This window comes from Rhincodon typus, chromosome 29 (assembly GCF_021869965.1).
Source record: "Rhincodon typus isolate 14 chromosome 29, sRhiTyp1.1, whole genome shotgun sequence".
In the NCBI taxonomy this organism is placed as follows: domain Eukaryota; kingdom Metazoa; phylum Chordata; class Chondrichthyes; order Orectolobiformes; family Rhincodontidae; genus Rhincodon; species Rhincodon typus.
Window position 1 is genome coordinate 15,991,741 of NC_063360.1, and position 10,784 is coordinate 16,002,524.

The window sequence follows — 10,784 nt, forward strand, 5'->3', positions numbered from 1 at the left end:
TTTCGGGTCTAGGCCCGAAACGTCAGCTTTCCTGCTCCTCTGATGCTGCTTGGCCTACTGTGTTCATCCAGCTCTACACCTTGTTATCTCAGATTCTCCAGCGTCGGCAGTTCCTACCATCTCTGAAACACTTTTCCTAAGTCTCATTGTTGAATCACTTATACAGCATTACTTTGTATCACAACATTTGATTTCCATTTTTTTTTTTGCGATTCATACTCCATTTTCTCTTCATCTAGGTCTGCTGTCTTTAACTCTCTCCCCACTGCCTTGTACGTGGTTTTTAGTTGTAAAACTGGAATTGCAGAATTATGAACTCCATCTAAATTTCATTGAAATGCCATTTTACAACCGAGCAGCAATCTACCTCCAGCTCTCTGAAAGGCTGCTGCTGCTTTAATTCAGGTAAAGTTTATCCCGTTTGTAAAATTTCACATTGTGTTAGAATTGTGCTGAAAGAATTTGACTTCCTTCAATATACCTTAAATGGGAGCAAGATTTTGAATTAGGAATAAGCATTGTTTGTTTAAATGAAATGACACAAGATTCTCTTTTGATGACAAAGTAATAACAATGTCTTTAAAACAGAGTACTAAGTCATTTCTAAATTCAAATTGAACAAGAATCCAAAATTTATTGTTACGATAGTGGCATATGTGGTTTATCAATACTTAACTTCCTTCATCTGATTGTTAAAAAGAGAGTTTCGTGAATTAAATTTTTTTTCAAAATAAAGGACAAATGCTGATCTGAAATGGCAATTGTCATCATCTGATCACATATTGAGCAAGTCCAGAATACCCAAACGGAATTTTTTAAAAAACAGTCTACATTGAAATTACCATTTTAACAAAGGTTATGAAAACCAAGCAAATAAAGCAGTGCCAAGAACTGCTCATCGCCTGCTTTCATTCACTCTTTATAATAATTTCACATATTGATAGATGCAAGCTCACCTGCCAGTTTAACAGCTTGGAAAGACAATAGAGCCAAACTTGTGAACATACAAGAAACTATATTTCAGGAGCTGTTGTGAGAAACTGAGCAGAGAGAAAGAAGATGGATTTGTATGCAAGAATTGGAAACTACATTCTCTCCATGTTTCTTTCATCTTCATCTTAGAAAACAGCATCCAGTGAAAAAGCAAATTTGGAAACAACCATTCATGAGAACTCAAAAATATGTACAAACATTGCCTTTGATAAGGATACCAGTCAGCAGTTAAACAACTGTGGTCTCAGGTGGAGAATCTATCTCCTCAAGTTTTCTAAGGAATGCCGAATTTGTATCCTTCCTGTCTGATCTTTTTAAAGTTATTATGTGTTCTTGTGTGTCTAATTGATGTCATATTCTTATTTTTTTCTCTCAGGATTTGCAGGTAAAACGTTTTCTTCGTACTCAAGAAACCTTAAAATTGGGTCCTTCATTTTCATCCAGTTAATTACATCTTTAATTCATATGTGACATAAGAGCATGCTAAAAAAAGAATTGCTGGAACCAACTGAGTGAGAGTTGAGAAGAGGGGAACCAAATTGACCCTCCACATGCAGTTGTACCTTATGTCACAAACAAGTTACAATGCATGACTGTACTATAAAAACATTGTCAATTGGATTTACATTTTAAGCAGAGAACTGAGTTCTGTTACGAATCAGTATTGTGGCTTGAAATAGGTGTGCTCAAGGATCTCATTTGGTATTGAAACAGAAACTCGATTTTGATGTCAGATTTAAGAAGTTTAAGTTCAAACTTGTTTGTAATCTAAAATCAGAAGAGTTAAATGAGATTTTGTACATGAAAGAGTAGAAGTGTTTGGAGGTAAATTTTCACTGCCAAATATATCCATAATAAAGTGTCAACTGGAAACTGAGATTTGAACGAGAAACAAATGTTATCTTTGGATTTAGATTATGGGTTAGACCACCTAAATTGAAAAATAGTACTAACAGAAAACATCAAGATTACACTTAATTCCAAACCATATTTGTGGTTTTGATTCAAAACATCTACAATTTCAATTGCCAAATAAATAGATAACTGTGGTGAATTGAGTATTCAGAGAAGATTTAAAAGCTGATTCTGAACTATGATTTGAAATGGTACTATAAAATAAATGACATTTACTTGAAATGGAAAGAATAGTTAGAATGCCAATGTGGGCTTCATACATTAGTGCCAATAACTGCTTTAAAATTAAGGCCAAACTTTAATTGTAGTTTGAACAAGCCTTTTTTTATTCAAAAATATACTTTATTCATAAAATATCTTTATATAGCTACATAGTCACTGAAGCAGTTTGGTTCTGTACAGTAACATATGAAGAAACAAACAAATATTGGAGTTTGACTCTATCCAGCAAACAAATCGAAGTATTTCTTACCTGTACAAGATTATATTTACACATATCTGAGATATTGGAAAGGTCTGATGACTGAATGGGTCCCCATTAAACTTTGGCAGAAAGACCTTAGTTTGAACAAAGAAATGTAGAGAGTACATCCAGGCTTGACAGCATGTTTCACTATTGCCTTGTTAGATTCCAGCCTAGTAGTATTTAGAGTTAACATATTTTAAACAACTTGTGAGTGCACTAGCTGCAATGACCTTTATCTCCACTTCCGCCCATCTTGTTCCTTCCCAGGGAACTGACGCACAATAAAGGTTAGGGGAAGAATATTGAAATACTGGTGGAAACAACAACAGTTCAGATTTTTATAGCATAGCTAAAGTCATGAAATGCACTTCACAGGAGTTTATCACAGGGGCAATTCACAGAAGCTTTTTTTAGGATTTTGAAAGGAATTGAAAGGGTGGATGAATAGAGAAAAAATCCTCTAAGTGGGAGAGTCTAAGACAAGACAAAATTAGGAAACATCTTTACACAAAGGGTGGTAGAAAAATGTGGAAGCCTTCCCCAAAGAAAGCAACAGAACCTGTCGAATTCCATTAAACCTACCTCCTCCTCTTTGAAAGGCTGATGGTGTCATTGATTCAGTTAAATATAATCCCATTCGCAGAATTTAACACCAATTTGTGGTCCAGACCCCCAGTGATGTGGGTGATTCTCCACTGCCTTCTGACATGGCCGAGCAAGCCATTTATTGCAAGGCAATTAGGAATGGGCAATAAATGTTGACCTTGCCAACAACACACACGTCCCATGATAAAAGTAAATTAAAGTGATATTCATGCGTACAATGTCATGCAATTACCATCTCCAATAACCATCTCATCTTGATGCTGGATAGCATAATCATCACTGAATTCTCCACTATCAACAACTCGCTAATAGCTGTGAGTGTATTTAAACTCTAAGGACTGTAGCAGTTGAAGACAGCCCCTCAACACCACCTTCTCAAAGGGAATTAGGAATGGTCAATAAGTGCTGGCCTAGCCAGTGACACTCACATCCTGAGAACAAATTTAAAAAGAAGCAATTTTAGTCGAAAGGGTAAGCGAGGTAGAACTAACTATCACCAGTGCACATGGAACTTGAATTTTGTTTGGAATATTTCACCAAAGGGCGAATGAGAAAATGGAGGGGTCCCAATATAGATCCTGGTGGGATACCAGAGTGGGAGAAGCTACTGAAGGAAGCCCTCTGGCTACAACTGGACAGGTAAGAACAAAACCAAGCAGTCCCATCTAACTGAACAGTGAAGGAAAAATGCTGGATGAGGATTGTGTGGGCAACTGTGTAAAGATTGCAGACAGATTGAAGAGGCAAAGTTTATGACAACTACAACCACATGGAATACCATTCTTTGATAATGGCCCCTTTTGTACAGTGGTAGGCTCACAAATCTGATTGGACAGGTTTAAGTATGGAATGGCAAGAAAAATGGGAATGGATTTTTGAAATGGCTACACCTTGATGGACTTCAGAGAGGAAAGGGAGATTGGAGATGGGGTGTTGGTTTGTTAGGACTGAGGGTTTCAGGCTGGGTTGTCTTTTAAAGGGAGGTAATGACAGCAAATTTAAAAGGAGAGGTGGGGGACTCATTTATATCGGTAACATGGGATGCAAGGAGGGGAAGTGGATGGTCAACAGTTCAGTGCTTCAGATCTTAAAAGTGCACAAATATACAATTTTTTTTTGTTGCAGAACTCAACAATGGGTGGACCTCTGAGCTGAATGATCTGTCCTACAAACTCTAGCCAAGTTTCTTTGGGTTCTGATTGTTGCCTGCCTTTGCAGACTGAATCAGAGGAATGTGTGATGACAGGTTCCCTGACCTCAATTAAATAATTAAGTATACTCGCCCGGTTCTAGTGTTACTGGAGAGAGAAAAAAAAAACATCAATTTACTTTAGAGCGACTAAAATGAATCTCACTGCAAAATGATTTAGGAAGCTTTTATTTAAAGTTTAACTGATGCTGAATTCCTAGCTCCTTGGGATATTCCAGCTTGGACATTTCTCCTTCAGCATGTGCGCTGTGCAATTTGTCACTTTGATGCAGGATTATGATGATTGTCTCATTTATTACCTTAACTGAGGGTGTGGAGTCAAAGACAGAACAGTGTGTGCTGAAGATTGACCTGCGCCTACACGCATGATTAATTTTCCAGGCATTCATTGTTTGTCTAATGTTTCTGGAAGGTATTTGTGGAGGTTGTATGCAATGCAGGCAAAGAATCAGCCTGATATTCTTCATACTCGCCCCTGCACCCCCTACAACGCACACATCTCTTTAGATGCTTTGTGAGCCAAACTCTATCAGCTATTCAAAGTTCAGCATGTCCTACCCATTAGAAAGTATCCAGATGAAATGTTAAATGGAAAAACCAACTCCTTAGAACAACATCATTGTAAAGTAGATTATGCATGAAATTCTTAGACTCCATTTGCAAGTATAACATCTCTGATACTAAAAGCTGAGTTTGCTGTACTTTATTATATCTTTATTTTAATCACAATTTGCAGTGTTGTGCAATAGTGGTACTCCAAATTGCTAACTGATGAGAAATAGCTTTGAACTGTTAATTGTGTTAGCAGTCTAGTGTTTAGGACTCAGAATCTTACTGAACAGGAGGCCATCACTTGGAAGAACAGCCACTTGTCTTTTAATTAGACAATTATTTCACAACCTTTTGGGCTTAATTTTTATTTGAATAACTTCAGAGCATAATTACTCTTTCTCCTACTGCCACCGGCCCTCTGTCAGCAGCTGACGGTTATATTTTTGTTGTTACCTTTTACAACGCTGCTCTACATTCCCTTACTTGTTTCCCTACTTGTTCCATTATGACCCACTTTGGTATCATCTCTCCTTTCATCAATCAACTTCTCCTGTCTCCATCCTCAAATCACACCACCAAATCACTCCAACAAGACCAAATTCAAATTCTTCGAAAAGGAACCTAGTCATCTGAGACTGAATTTGTGAATTTCCTCCAGGTCATGTCTATAAGCAGTCAGTCATGAAAAGTGCCAAGTAAGCACTAAAACAGGGATATTTATTAGAAATAAAGAAGAAACAACTCTCTTGGGAGCTAATTGTGAGTTATTGGGTGCCAAAAAACTAAACCTAGCAGAGTCCTACTCTCTTATTAGAGACACATTGGTGATCATTGGTGGTGATTTGACCCGAGGGTCACCAGGTCAGGGGAGAGGTTGAGAACGAGAGTCCCTTCATGGTAACCTCAGCTGGCATGAGAATTGTTAGTGCCACCCTGCATTGCAAACCAACTATCCAGCCAATTGAGCTAACTGACCTGATTACACTGTCCCTAACAAATGATCTCAACCTCCTTATGGGCCTGTTCCACGGCCTGGCTATGATAACCATCAACAGGTCCAGGCAGCGGACCATAGAGGTGTCCTCAATCCTCACTGCTTGCCTTCTTTCTGTGGCAATGTTCATGCTCCAGTGCCCTTGAGGCACTTAGAGAGAGATGGGCACCATAGGGCCGGAGTACATTATCTCCCCCTCCAATTCCATATTGATGTAATCCCTTTCTCCTGCCCTACTACTCCTTCCTTTTGTTACTATTGCACTGCGCTTGTAACTGTTTGTTTAATTTGCTTAACTGGGTGGTTTGTTGATGATTTCAGACATTGGTGGAGAGGTGTTCCATATTTACGCTAATACAATCAATTCTGTATCCACAAGTGCATCAGAAATCTACAAATCCAATGATTTCATAATTATTATATTTGTGATAGTATGAAATTCAAACAAAGCAAAATCTGATCTACACATTGGGGTATATTAAAGTTAATTATGTAGAGTCAAATTTGAAACACAGTTTAATAGTTGACATTGAAACGTATTCCTATCATCAATCATACCTTTAATTGTGGACATAAAAGTTATTCCAAAACACATAAACATTTTGATAAGAATCTAAAACTATTGTGAAGCTAATGCAATATAAAATAATAAAATAAGATACTGTTTTGTTTATTTTCCCATTTTATTTACCCCTGTTTGTAAGACAAATTTGAACTTATGGGTTTGAAGCAGACTGTGGCAAAGTAAAAGTATTGAGACATTTTGACGCATATTAAGAGCAGCTAAAGTTAGAGCATGACATTTTGTACGGGTTACAAGGCGTTCAGTTAAAATTGTATTTCCACATTTCTGGGAAAAGGCTTTCCTTTGGGTCAGATCAAAATTATTGCCATTTAGAGTTGCAACAAGTCACATGCTCAGAACAGCTTTGGCTTTCTAAATACAGTGGCTGTATTCAGAGGCCTTTCTTAAAAGAAATTAAACTATGGTTTAAAAAGGCAATTCTGAACTCTCACTGGAAACTGCAACAATGGAAAGTTTCAGGAATTATTTTCACTCACTTATCCAGTGGAAACCTGTAAAGTGGGTGGTTTATATTGGCTAGGATGACATTATTACTTAAAAAAGTCACATTTTGTTGAAGTTTCACACCTTGCACTCGTCAGGACAGTTCGCACGAAATACCAAAAGGAAAACAACATTTTTATTATAAACAAGGAGAATGCAGAATGGTTGACAAGTGGACTCTGTAGATAGAGTTGTTGCTAGGGAGAATGTACCAGATAATGATGACTGACAGTTCATTGTCAAGGAACAACCATCCCCATAGACACACATGTGCACATATACACACACCCAGCATATGAGGTCATACACAGTCCCTCACCTGAAGCCAGGATGGTCCTGGCTGTGGGCAACCACCCCTCCTCCCACATTACCTCTTTCCCATCCATGCTTTACTGTCTCCTTTGTTTCAGGTATTGTTGCACCCTTCACAATTATCATCCTTTTTCTCCACAGTCTATATTAGAGTCATTGGTTTATAATTCAGATTTTGTTTGCCTGTGTTGATAACTGATTTACTTGTGACCAATAATAGCTCCTTGATAAGGGCAGAAACCTGGTCAGTGCTTTCCTGTGACCTAAGTTCATTCAACAGGAAAGTTAGGGGCATTGTATAATTTGATTAAACTTGCCAATGGGCTGAGAGTGGCAGGTGGAGCTTAATTTAGATAAATGTGAGGGACTACATTTTGGAAAGGCATATCAGGGCAGGACTTATACACTAATTTTAAGGCCCTGGGGAGTGATACTGAACAAAGAGACTTTGGAGTGCAGGTTCATAGTTCCTTGAAAGTGGAGTCATAGGTTGATAGGATAGTGAAGAAGGCATTTGGTATGCTTGCCTTTATTGGTCAGTGCATTGAGTATAGGAATTGGGAGGCCATGTTGTGGCTGTACAGGTCATTGGTTAGGCCACTTTTGGAGTATTGCATGCAATTCTGGTCTCTCTCCTAAAGGAATGATGTTGTGAAACTTGAAAGGGTTCAGAAAAGAGTTACAAGGATGTTGCCAGGGTTAGAGGGTTTGAACTTAAAGGAGAGCCTGAATAGGCTGGGGCTATTTTCTCTGGAGTATCGGAGGCTGAGGAATGACCTTATAGAGGTTTATAAAATTGTGAGGGGCACGGAAAGGATAAATAGGCAAGGTCTTTTCCCTGGGGTGGAGGAGTCCAAAACTAGAGGGCATAGGTTTAAGGTGAGAGGGGAAAGATATAAAAGGGACCTAAGGGGCAATTTTTCACACAGAAGGTGGTGTGTGTATGGAATGAGCTGCCAGAGGAAGTGGTGGAGGCTGGCACAATTACAACGTTTAAAAGGCTTCCAGTTGGGTACATGAATAGGAAGGGTTTAGAGGGATATGGGCCAAATGCTGGCAAATAGGACTAGATTTATTTAGGATATCTGGTCGGCCTGGACCAGTTGGACCGACGGTTCTGTTCCCGTGCTGTATATATCTCAATGACTCTATGACTTTTTGTTTTTGTGAATTGGGACTTGAGTATCAGTGTGCTTTCTGAAATACATCTCTTCACAGCTATTGCAGCTAGCCTGGTAAACAGTTGCAAGAAACATCTAACAATCATCCACTTCCTTTTCACTGGCTCCCTTAATCTTGGTTGTTATTCATGAGGTGTCAAGCTCTCACACTCTGTAGAAAGCAATGTTTGAGCATAATTCCACTGTAAAACAGAACTCCAAATGTAAAGAAAAACTAAAATTAGCTTTGTGGTGTCATGTTCTAACCTCATACTTCCAAAAGGGAGAGTCAAGTTGGACTCAACAGGCACAATACTCCAATGGCATCTACATAAGCTGTGATTAGACCTTTTATTGGATAATCAAAAGGCCAATGCTTATAAATATAGAGCATCAAGAGAAAATGGTTAAAACAAAATACAGGGTGAATCTGCAACAAAATTTCATGAGTATAAATCAAAGCCATAATTCAGAGGAGCAGCAATTTTGAATGAATCTGAAATGGTGAATATGGGTACAGTTAGAACTTCTAAAAAACATTTGGGATAAGTTCATGAATAAGAAATGTTTGGACAGATATGGGCCAAGTTCAGGTAGATGGGACTAGGTGTAGTTTAGGATTATGGTCAGTGTGGACTGGTGAACAAAAGGTCTATTTCCGTGCTGTATGACTCTATGTGGTTATATTTTGGAAACTAATTTTTGACATGCAGGAAGATTACAAAGATTGTTTGGAAGATGTTGAAGTTAATGTCAGATACATGAGCATCTGTGAAGACTCAAAAATAGGTCCAAGTCTCAGTGTAAACCTTTCAAAATGGGATAATTCATTGTAAGCAAGTAGAGAATCAAGACTAAACAGAAGAAAGTCGGCAAATCATAATAATCAGGAATGTTAACTCCTAACAGAGAAGAGATAATGGATTGAATTCTAATTTCTAGTTCCTTAATGAAGAACTATACTGAAACATCATTTGTTTTATACCTGCAGATGTTGATGGGCCTGCTGTATAGTTGCAGCATTTGCTTTGTTTCAAATTTCCAACGCAAGAACATTTTATGGTAAATTTATATATAGTACAAAAATTAGGAAGTGACAGAGGAAGTATGCTCAAAATACATACAGCAAAATCACAATGAGTCAAACTCGGATAAGCTGAAATTCTGGTACTAGCAAAGTTGTCAGCAAGTTCCACCGACAGAATATGAAATCTAATAGCAGGATACCGGTGTAAAACCAAAGTTACAGATTGGTAACTCTAGATGAGCTGAACTTGGTTGGCATGGTCATACAGTAACAATGCACAATCTGAGTGGAGTTAGGCTATGCTAGAGTACAGAATCATGGGCAGCTCTACAGTATTGACTGCAAAATGGATTTGCCGATGAGCATGCATCTTTTTCACAGATATGAAACTGAACTGTCTATTATTATATCACTCCTTAATAGTTAGTTCTGGAATGTGTACTGATAGAAAGTGAGGCAAGGAATGTGTCACTGCTACATTCTGCATCTGGTGTGTGGTTTCCTCTGGAAGGGAGTTTTGCCTGATGTGGTAAGAGGTACAAAGAAATAGGCATGGACAAATAGGTATTGACAAATTCAGCAGATATATATATTACAACCAATTATTATGTACATGTATTGCATTCTGGAGGCACATAGGTGGGCTAACATTAACCAATTAGGTTATGCAGTGCAATGGGCTTCTAGTAGAATGTCATGTTTCATCTGGGTACAGTGACCATGAGACATAACACACGAACACTATCTCATGGATGGCACCAAATGGCTGCTGCTGCTCGCAATAGGAATATCCAAGAAACCCATTGCTTTGTGAATGTCAAGATATTAGTCTCATATTGCAAGGATATCAAAACCACTTGGATGACCTCCAGTATTTTTGAAATGTTAGTTTTAAATCAGAGATGGATAAAAGTTTTGTTAAGCAAAGGTATTAAGGGATATGGACCAAAGACAGGTATATGGAGATTGGCCATGGGTCAGCTAGGATCTCATTGAATTGTAGAACAAGCTTGAGGAGCTAAACAGCCTCCTATTCTTATGCAAGGCAGATAACAGGGTGCCCAACATTCAGCTCCTCATCCCCGTTGAGGAGGATCCGACTCTGACTGTCCCAAGTAGTTGACTGACCACATCCAAATTTAAAAGGCATCTGGATGGGTGCATGCATAGGAAGGATTTAGAGAGAAATGGGCCAAATGCTGGCAAATGGGACTGGATTAATTAAGGGTATCAGGTAGCCATGGATGAGTTGGACCAAAGGGTCTGTTTATGTGTTGTACAACTCGAAGCCCCTGATTGGTGGGACCTCAGCTGACTGTGCTGGAACCTTTTAACCGATACACATCTCCACTGACAATTATTCCCCTTAGCTTTTGAGACAGGGCTATTTGGTTGAAGCACATTCAGTGTGTTTGCTGCACAAGCTGCTGATAATTCCTGATAACAGGCCCCTCACTTCTCACCAGGAAGACTCTTGTCT